At 51.9% G+C, this 9764-nt stretch overlaps 1 non-coding gene across 1 annotated transcript; it reads left to right on the forward strand.

The window, feature by feature from the left end:
- Positions 1-901: 901 nt before the first annotated feature.
- LOC144126475 (U1 spliceosomal RNA) lies at positions 902-1063 on the forward strand. The gene has a single exon (XR_013313516.1). It is a non-coding gene; the product is annotated as a U1 spliceosomal RNA (small nuclear RNA).
- Positions 1064-9764: the final 8701 nt, after the last annotated feature.

Raw genomic sequence — 9764 nt, forward strand, 5'->3', positions numbered from 1 at the left:
GCCGCTCGTCAAACAAATCAGCCTCCGCAGCACGCTCGTTCAGACGCTGCAACGCCATATGCTCGATGAGCTTACCTGCCGCTGATGTCAATGCCACTGGCCGGTATCCGCTCAGCTACGTAGGTGGGCACCCTGCCTTTCGGAGGGGACAAACGACCACGGTTCGCCAATTTTCCGGTAGCTCCCCGCGTTCCCACACCAGGTTGATCTCCTGCAGGAGGAATTGTCGTTGCTGCGCATCCAGGTTTCGCCGCAACTGGTATGTCACCCCGTCCGGTCCGGGCGCCGAGCGTCGCCGGCAGCGCTGTAGCGCTTTGTTCAGCTCCGCCGCGGTGAACGGCGCATCACATGGACCTTCCGAGGCGACGGGCGAAAGACTGGCGTCGCTTCTGGGGCTCTCAGGAGCAGCTATGTAAGCGGCGTTTGCGGGGCTGGGCGGCGCGAATGTATCGGCAAACCGCTCTGCCAACTCGTCAAAGCTGAGCCCGCTGGAAAATGCGAAGGCGGCCAGCGGTTGACGGTTTGCCTGTGGTTAGGTGATGCGCCGCAGGGTGTCAAACAGCCTCCGCGAGCTGACATCTTCCTCCATCCTTTGGCATAGTGAAGCCCACTGTCGGCGGTATAGCTTGTTGGATTCCTTGGCAATCCTGCAACACGCTGTGGCGTCCTACTCTTAAAGACGAAGCTTAAGCTTCCTCCAACTTTGTTTTGTTTTTGTTAAAATCATTTATTAGGTTAACTTCAGTTACTCCTTGCTGTCTGCGGACCCTCCCAGTCCCGCCGTTGCTTTTTTAACAAAATTGTCCCTAATGCGGAAAAAGGAACTCCGTCAAAAGGTGTAGGCACTGGTACTGGACAGAGGTAAGAATCGCATGACATCCGATTTCAGTCGGTCTTTATCATACTTACCTGGTGCTGGGTCACCGACGATCAGCAAGGTCGGGGCTCCGTGCCGAGGCCTGCCATTGCACTACGGCAGGCTGAAGCACGCCACCACTCCTAAATGGGGTAGAGGGGCATGTAATTTATGGTAGTCCGAGCTCGAAGTTCGCGCTAGCCCACTTTATGAAATTCCAAAATCAGAATGGTACCACACATTGCTGTACGGAGTGCCTCCGATGCGCTCCAGTCACTTTGTTCTTTCACTCCTCTCTTCTTTTACGGCGTGGTTCGGGTACCGGCGGGTACGTGAGAAAAAAATTCAGGGGAACTTTGTTGTCCTAAAGTGTGGTGAGGAGGGAGCGGTTTATAGTGGGCGCCGCCTCTCTACTCGGTTTTGTTTATTGATGCTTCGTGGATTTTAACGCGACAGCGTTAAGGGCCCCTTGTCGCAGAACAGGCGATGTCGTCGGCGTCGGCCTGAGTGAAAAATCACTCCTCCTCTTCCTCCTCGCAATGTACGCCACTCCCCCAACAGATAGCGCGCGACAGCAGCGCTTCCGCTAGTCGAGTTCGGGCGCAATGGGGCCGTGCGGGCACTCAGGAATCACGCGGTGAGCGGCGAACAACGCAACGCACGTCCAAAGCGCGTTCACCACGAAGCTTGTGGCTCGCTGCCTGTTCGTTCGGCGCGGAAGATATGCTGGCGTTCGCGGCATCGTGTTTGTCGAGAACGATGTGCCGACGAACTACTACTGCAACTTGAGTCCCACGCGTTTCGCCAAGACGCCTGGAAGCACTTCTACGTGGTTACCGCTCCGCGCGTCCGTTTCACCGTACGTAGCAGAGCGATTTGTCTAACGAGCAAGGCGTCGCGCCGAACGGGCGATGGCGTTCCTTGGACTCCCTGGCAGTGCTGCAACACACTGTCGCGTTCCACTGTTAAAGGCGAAGCTTAAGCGCCCTTCAATTTTTTACTTGCCGTCTTAATCTAGACGCCTAGTATTTTCTATGGCCACTCGGAGCACGCCTTGTTGTAGGTCGGCCAAGCAGCTGATCAAGGCAGGAGGGGGAAGGGGGGCGTTGGAGTGGGATAGTGAGGACAGGTGAGTGACGCGGCAAGGGCACGAGCCTCGACTTGCGGCTGCTCATTCCAATGCCGCCAGTTATCATCGTTTGACCACGTACTGCACTCTTCGCGGGTCTGTCATTCAGTTCTGCTTTCTTACTTCATTCTTCCATTTCAAGCTTTTACTTTAAGTTATTTTTTCTAGAGCGTACATACGTTACCGGAAAATTATTTTGCCTATCTTCCTCACCCGCCGCGGTGGCTCAGTGGTTAGAGCGCTCGACTACTGATCCGGAGTTTCCAGGTTCGTACCGGACCGCGGCGGCAGCGTTTTTATGGAGGAAAAACGCTAAGGCGCCCGTGTGCTGTGCGATGTCAGTGCACGTTAAAGATCCCCAGGTGGTCGAAATTATTCCGGAGTCCTCCACTACGGCACCTCTTTCTTCTTTCACTCCCTCCTTTATCCCTTCCCCTACGGCGCGGTTCAGGTATCCAACGATATACGAGACAGGTACTGCGGCATTTCCTCTCCCCAAAAAACCAATTATAATTATCTCAAGCAGATCACCGCCGCCGTGCACAAGCTCACCGCTCGAGACCAGGGCATCTCCCAGCAAGCCGCGCTGCGGCAATACAATGCCGCAGCTTTGAGGGCGGTGCTCTATGCGCTGCTGCTCGTCACGATGCGCAAGCCGTGCTAGAAGAAACTCGAGCCCCAGCACCGCACGTCCCTGTGCGTGTGCCTAGGCCTGCCCAAAAACTCGCTGTGCGCCGCAACTTTGGCCGAGGCAGGAGCGTGGCCGCTTGAGCTCTAGGCAGCGCGCCTAGAGCTCATTGTCCGCGAGATAAACTTGCGAATATGTTGCGTTTCGCACCCTGAATGTAGACCAGCGCAGGGAAGTGCGCAAAAGGCGGAAGCAAGGAATCTTTGATTCTGTCCCCGCTGATGTATTCAATTTTACCTGGCTTCGCGAATGGGAAGCGTTACCCACAGCTGACCGCCTTGCGGCATGGGGTGTGGCGCTCTCCGCCTCATGTCCGCAATGCGGTCGAACTGAAGCTCTGAACCACGCCGTTTTAGAATGCCCAGTCGCGCGCACTTTCTGGCGCCTGGTAGCGCGCATGTTTCAGGTGCGCATGCGGTGGCAGAGTCGCAGTCGCTATTTCTTTGTTGAATTAATAATGTGTGTGGGTGCTTATGTACTCTGGAAACCAAGGGGACTTGCTGTCTTACGGGGAAGCCTGCAGAAAGCAATGTTTCCTTTACTGTGCCGCCTTATAACTTTGATGCTGAAACACTTGAATGAAGAACTCGTCGTGGTAGGTGAGAAGGCTTTCCTCCTCCGCTGGTCAACAAATTTCATTGTTGTTAGCGATGGAGATGTGTCCCCGCCCATCCGTCCGTATTAGGAAGTTTGTCGAGTGTTGCTCATCTATTCCTTCCTGGTATTCCACTTAAGTTCATAATGAAGCTGTTTTAAGCCAACTCGTGTAGAAACCACGAATTATCCACGGAAATATCATTTGCATGTATGTGATACCTGTACATTGCTGACTCATTGTGATATCCTTGAAAACGAAACCACTTGTGTAAAGAGTCCTTAGCACTGTAGATATTTTCGGAAAAACAATATTCTCTTAAAAGGGCACTGAATCACATCGAACGGCTTCACCGCGCAAAGGACGGCAGGCGGCTGCAGCGTATGCGCTCGCACTCGCGCTCACGAATGGGCGCGGCGCTGTTCGAGTATGAGCAATTGATTCAAGGCCCACACCCCTACGGCTCCTGCGCGCCCTGGCCTGCTGCCTCGGAGGTACAGCGAGAGATCGTCGGCATCGCGGGAAAGCGGAGCACAACCCTCTGTGCTGTGCAGCAGCTGGCCAGAGCCGTCATACACGAGGAGCTCCAGGACCATCTCCTCGTGTACACCGATGGCTCAGTGGCCCGCGACAGCTGCTCCTTTGCTGCGGCGGCTACCATCCCCGCCCTGCGACTGCACAGCCAGCAACACGCAACCTTCCTGGGCTCCTCCACCACGGCGGAGTTGATGGGGTGCCAGCTCGGGCTGGGCCTGCTGCTCACCCTCGGCCCTCCGCCGCCGAGGAGTGCTCTGCTGTGCGACTCCCGCGCCGCCCTCAGCCGCCTGCAATCTAACGGCCGCGGTACCCCACTAGTGCGGGAAATTCGCTCGCGCATCGAGCGCCTCGCGCAGAGAGGTTGTGCCATGCGTGCACAGTGGGTGCCCGGTCACTGCGGCATCGCAGGCAACGCAGAAGCTGACGACCTCGCGACCACTGAACATCAGCTACTTGCCAGTGATCTGCCCTTTGCGCTAGAAAACGTCCGTGAGGCCATCCACGACCATCTCCGAAAGCAGCACCCCGACCCACGCATCGCAGGAGGTGAGCGCATCGACAGTATCACCGGCTGTCGCGCACTTACACGGTCGCAACGTGTAATGATCCTTCGCGCGCGCATTTGCTGCGTGTGGCCCAGGGAACGACGGGGGCGTCACGGAATCGCGAGGAGTGATGTATGTGACGGATGTGGTGCAGTGGAAACACTAGAACACCTGCTCCTTCGCTGTTCCGCGTTCGCCGATGCTCGTCGCGATATGCTTGCGGCCTATAGGGCGCCGGGCATACTACCAGACTCTCTCAAGGCGATGTTGTGGTCGCAGGGCAGTGCACGCACTCGTGAGCAAACCTTTGTGAGCCTCTGTGCATTACTCAAACAAACGGGCTTGACGTCCCGTCTGTTCTCCGTCAGGTAGTTACGCGCAGTGACCGAACGCTCCGCGAGTTCTACCTTGAACGATAAGTAACTGGACTCCCCACTCCAGTTGTAGCCAACACAGTGCTGTGCGCGTTGTAATTCCTCCAACATTAAATAATCACGCGCACAACCTAGATACATTTCTTGTTGTGTAAATAGTTTGTATATACTACTTCTCCCCCTATCCTCTCGTCCAGTCCCCTCATCTCTTTAACTTCTTTTCTCCATTCTGCCTGCTATCCTTAATTTCCGCTGCCCCAGCTCAGGTGCTTCAATATCTCTTGACAGATGCCGGGGCTAGCAAAAATCTTTTTCTTTCTTCTTGCTATTGTTTTAATAAATACCACTACCACCACTGTTATTATCTTCCTCACTGTTTCTTTCCGCTCTGTCTTGTGCTGGAAAGTGAGGAATTGCATGTGGGCGGCCGAGGAAAAGAGAAGAATCGAAGCGCATCTAGTTGCTTGTCTCGGCTGTTGTCTGTGTAGTATTTAGAGCCGTGATAAAGTGACCGCACTGGAAGTCTAGCAGATTGCGAGAGTGCATTAAATGCTTTCTAATGACTTCAGTCAGAAGGTCCACGATAATATCTATAAGATACATAAGATGATATTTATCGCGTTTCTTCCTTAACATTGCTGTTCGAGCACGACCACTGCGCATTGCGTTTCTGCAATTTGACAGTGCTGTGTTTAAATGTAACTTCGAGGAAGATTCCTATTACATTTGTCATCACTATTTAAAAACTGAAAATTTTCTAAGGGAATAAAATTAAGCAAGATTTATTCTGAGCCCAGCCGGTATCAGTCAAGGGCGTGAGCATATGGGTTGCTAAAAGTTAGGAAAACTGCTAGGAAAAACCCTATACCACGCACAAAACTAAAGCCAGGCGTGTGTTTCAAAACATTAATGAGTAATGCCTGTTCATTCTAGAAAAAAGTGCAAAAAAGAACGGCAAATTCCTCATTAGGCGTGTCTTCTTTCTTTGCTGTAATGTACATCGCTTGTCTGTAGATAATGAACAACCAAAAAAAGCACGGCGGCAGCAGCAAGCTGTAGTGCAAGAACCACGGTCCTCTTCTACCTTTATGCTCGTCATAAAAAAAATCGCTGCGTTTGAACTACTGCTGAATCTAGTTAGAGCGAAAGCTGCTGTGTATCGGGTAAGTAGATGCGGCTTAGTCTGTAAAGTTGAGTGCGTTCCGCACACTGGATAGGCAACGCACCTACCCTAGCAGGTGTCGAATAGATTATTGGTTGATCGCAAGAGGTTGGTCCCCCAATGAACGCTACGGCTTAGTGGCTCAGCTCGGCTATGCCAGGATATACGTAGCGAAAGCTAAGGCATAGCTTGGTTAGCCTTGCTTAATCTTGATTGCAAGTCCAGGTTAGTCTGGTTGTCTTGCTATGCGGTTGTCGCATTAAAGACGACACAACTGTGGTTGCGCCGCGCGTGAGCTCTCCTTTTCAATCCTCCGACATGTTATCAGGCATGCGACGCAGATGGCAAAGCGAGAAGAGGCGAGCGCAACGACGAGGAACTTGGTGTGACGTCATACAAACCGGCGGCTGCGGCGAGCCACGCATTGCGACGTCTTGCCAGATGGCGCGGCGAGCGCGCAAAGCACAGTAACCGTCTCACATATTTCGGTGGACACCTGAACCACGCCGTAATGTAAGAGATAAAAGAGGCAGCGAAAGAACAAAGAGGTGCAGAAGTGGAGGGCTCCGGAATAATTTCGACCACCTGGGGATCTTTAATGTGCACTGACATCGCACAGCACACGAGTATCTTAGTGTTTTGCCTCCATAAAAACGCAGCGGCCGAGATCGGGTTCGAGCCCGGGAACTCCGGATCAGTAGCCGAGCGACATAACCGCTGAGCCACCGCGGCGGGTTAAAAATTGTAAGTTACATTTTAAGGAAAGGCGCGGTGCGCAGCGGCGGAACACCTGTTACTCGGTGTATTAGTGGCGCATGCGCAGTTGTGACTAGGGAGCTAGAGAGAGAAATGCGCCGTGTGTCGTAACTTCTCCTCGCGCATGCGCAGCACGGCTCTCCAGGAATCACGCGAAACTGCTCAACACGCCGCCAGTAAGCCTTTCGCTTTAAAAATGCGCGACGCACTGAAAAAATTCACAGGACGGTTACGACTGCGTAACGCGAGATTCAGTGATAACTGTGTAGGCATGACAATTGCATGGCAGGCGAATCACGCCTGCGAAAATTAGGAGGAGGAGGACAGAGAGACTTTAATAGCTAGGAACAGAGATGTGCCGTGGGCACATGCAGCCTCTTTTTATTCCTTCAGCAGTTTTAAATTTTCACCACTTCAAAATTTCAGTCACTAGATTTTGCCAAAAAAGTGGGCCCAAAGTATATTTTTTTTCACATTGCCTGTTAGGAAATTACTTTAGCGTTCCTTCAATAACTGTAAATAGCTGCTCTCGGAAAAAAAGAAAACCCGTTCAAAGCTTGCTAGTAACAATGCGCCGGCAGCAATCGAAAAGCCACCGTAAAAGTTTCTGTGAAGGATGAGGCTAGTAGCTTTTTCTCAAAAATATTTCGCGCTTTTTAACGTTTAATTGCCCAAAAGGTTTTCGCGTTTTTTGCCCAGAGCAGTACAGCAGCGTTAACCAGGCACGCAGCTTCACCACGTCTATTCCGAAAATGTATCGTTTTTAAGAGGACTGAACTTTTTTTAAGACTAAATTCGATTTCGTCCCCTTGTACCTGATCCGACGGTTATGCACGATAGTGCGGCTTTTAACACGTGAATGAGGCTAACTCCCGATTGGCATTTGTCACGGCCAAAGCGGAGATTCAGAGTGATATGAAGAACCTGTGCTCACAGAACAAAAAAAAACTTGGTCTTTATTGACAAAACGGCTGAAATAAAGACGATACGGAGTTGGACACATTATTTATTGGCAAGTGTTATCATCATGTTTCAACATCTCTAAGCCCGTGCTGCGGTTTTGACCCACAACCATCAGCTCAACGGAAAAAAGAAAGATTTGTACCAGAAGCCCAAAGACTTTCTAGAAGGCAAATATTAAGGTGATAGCCTTTAATGGCTCATACTCGCGGTGACCATCCGTCCTTTACATCACCATCTAGGCCGTGATGTCACGTGGCCTAAAATTTAGGTAAAAATTGCAAATCAGTGCAATGAGTCGCAAACGGCTTTCGCCTTCCCGCAGTTAAGAGATATCAAAATACCTCCAACGAATATATTAAGGTCTAGGTGTGTTGCGCCGCGCCAAAAGAAGTGAGCATGTTTTTTCATTGATGGTGAGCTTGAGTGCAATTTTCAGATAATCTTTAATTTACTGCCGCCGAACAAAACGTGCAAATCGTGCACGAAATTGAAGGAGCATCCCGATGCGGTATCTCTTGTTTTCGTAATGCTGTCATAGCAACAAAATTGAATATTTGCTTCTGTTGTCTTTGCTATATATATATATATATATATATATATATATATATATATATATATATATATATATATATATATATATATATATATATATATATATAGAGAGAGAGAGAGAGAGAGAGAGAACAACCTTATTGAAAATGTCTGCAGAATCGGTTAGGCTCCCAGCCACGCAGAGAGGACAAGCGTTTACCGCGACGCGGCCACTACGTCAGTCTCGTGCGTTTTGCTCCTCGAGGTCTTGGTCACTCGCTACTTCCGCGGGTCCGAGAGGGCCGCCGCCCCCTTCCTGGTGGTGCTGCCCCCCTTCTCCTTGGTTTCGCTCGGTCGCTGCCTTTCTAGACCTGCCGAGACCTGCTCGACGGCCTTGAGTTGTGTCTCTTGATCATAGCTCCTCGTTGCAGCCTCTAGCGGCGGCGGGGTCGTCGTCTTCTCGCTGGCTTCTCGCGGATTTACACTACAGTCCCAAACGATGTGACCCGCAGTGGCTGTCTCCTTCGCGCAGTACACACGCGTCACTCCCGTACACACTCAGACACACGTGCTTAGCTATCACCGGGGTGAGCAGGGACCCCGTCTGTAACTGCCTGTATAACACTGCCTCCTTCCGGGTAAGTCCCGGTGGAGGCGGCGGTATAGTCTGTCTGTTCAGTCTGTACCATTTTACTATTTTGTTGAAGGTGGTCATCTTGTCCTTGGCACTGCACCGCGACCAACACTCCGAGTCAGCCGTGCTTGCAGCCGCGCGGTTGGTTAGTCCTCGCGCGGCCGAGTTGGCCGTCTCGTTGTGGTACACGTTCCCGCGTTTCGACACGTCAGTGCCCATGTGGGCCGGAAACCATTTGATCACCACAGCACTTTGGCGTCCGATGTCTTCGGCTTTGCGCAGTATGCGTGCGGCCTCACTACTTACCCTACCCTTGGCGTAGGTCTTCACTGCCGTTCTTAAGTCACAAAACACTGTAGTGCATCCGGGGTCGGAGACGGCCAAGGCGATGGCCACCTCCTCTTCCCGGTGCGCTTCTCGAGTCCGGATGCTCGCCACGGTCTTCGTTGCACCCGTCGATGCCCCGAAAACCACCGTCGCTGCTCCCTCGATACTCCGCCGCGTCCACGTAGACGGCGCCTTCTTCTCTGGCGTGGAGGTTCCCGAGAGCCCTGTCTCCCGCCAGCCTCCGCTCCTTGTTGTGCTCGGGGTTCACGTTCTTCGGGATCGGGCAGACCCTGAGCTTTCTGTTGATGCTATCCGGTATAGGTACGTCTTTCTGCTGCGTGCCTTCCCTCGGCTCGAGGCCAAGGTTCCGCAGTATGTCTTCCGGTTCTCGTTTCAGAGAGACGCTCGAGTTGTGCCGTTCTCTGTGCTTCGGCTATTTCATCGAGCGTGTTGTGGACTCCCAGCGCCATGGATTTTTCCGTGCTCGTGCTCCCGAGGAGACCGAGTGTATTAAAAACTAAGACATCCTCAGGTTACTAACTGTGTAGTAGCGCTGCTGTACTCTAAAAAAATGTACTAATCTTGCTGCAAATAAAATTATTGATAACACGCAGCATTGAGATAAAGCAATATAGCGTCAAACATCTTGTTCTGCTGACATCAGTCG

This window comes from Amblyomma americanum, chromosome 3 (assembly GCF_052857255.1).
Source record: "Amblyomma americanum isolate KBUSLIRL-KWMA chromosome 3, ASM5285725v1, whole genome shotgun sequence".
Classification (NCBI taxonomy): Eukaryota; Metazoa; Arthropoda; class Arachnida; order Ixodida; family Ixodidae; genus Amblyomma; species Amblyomma americanum.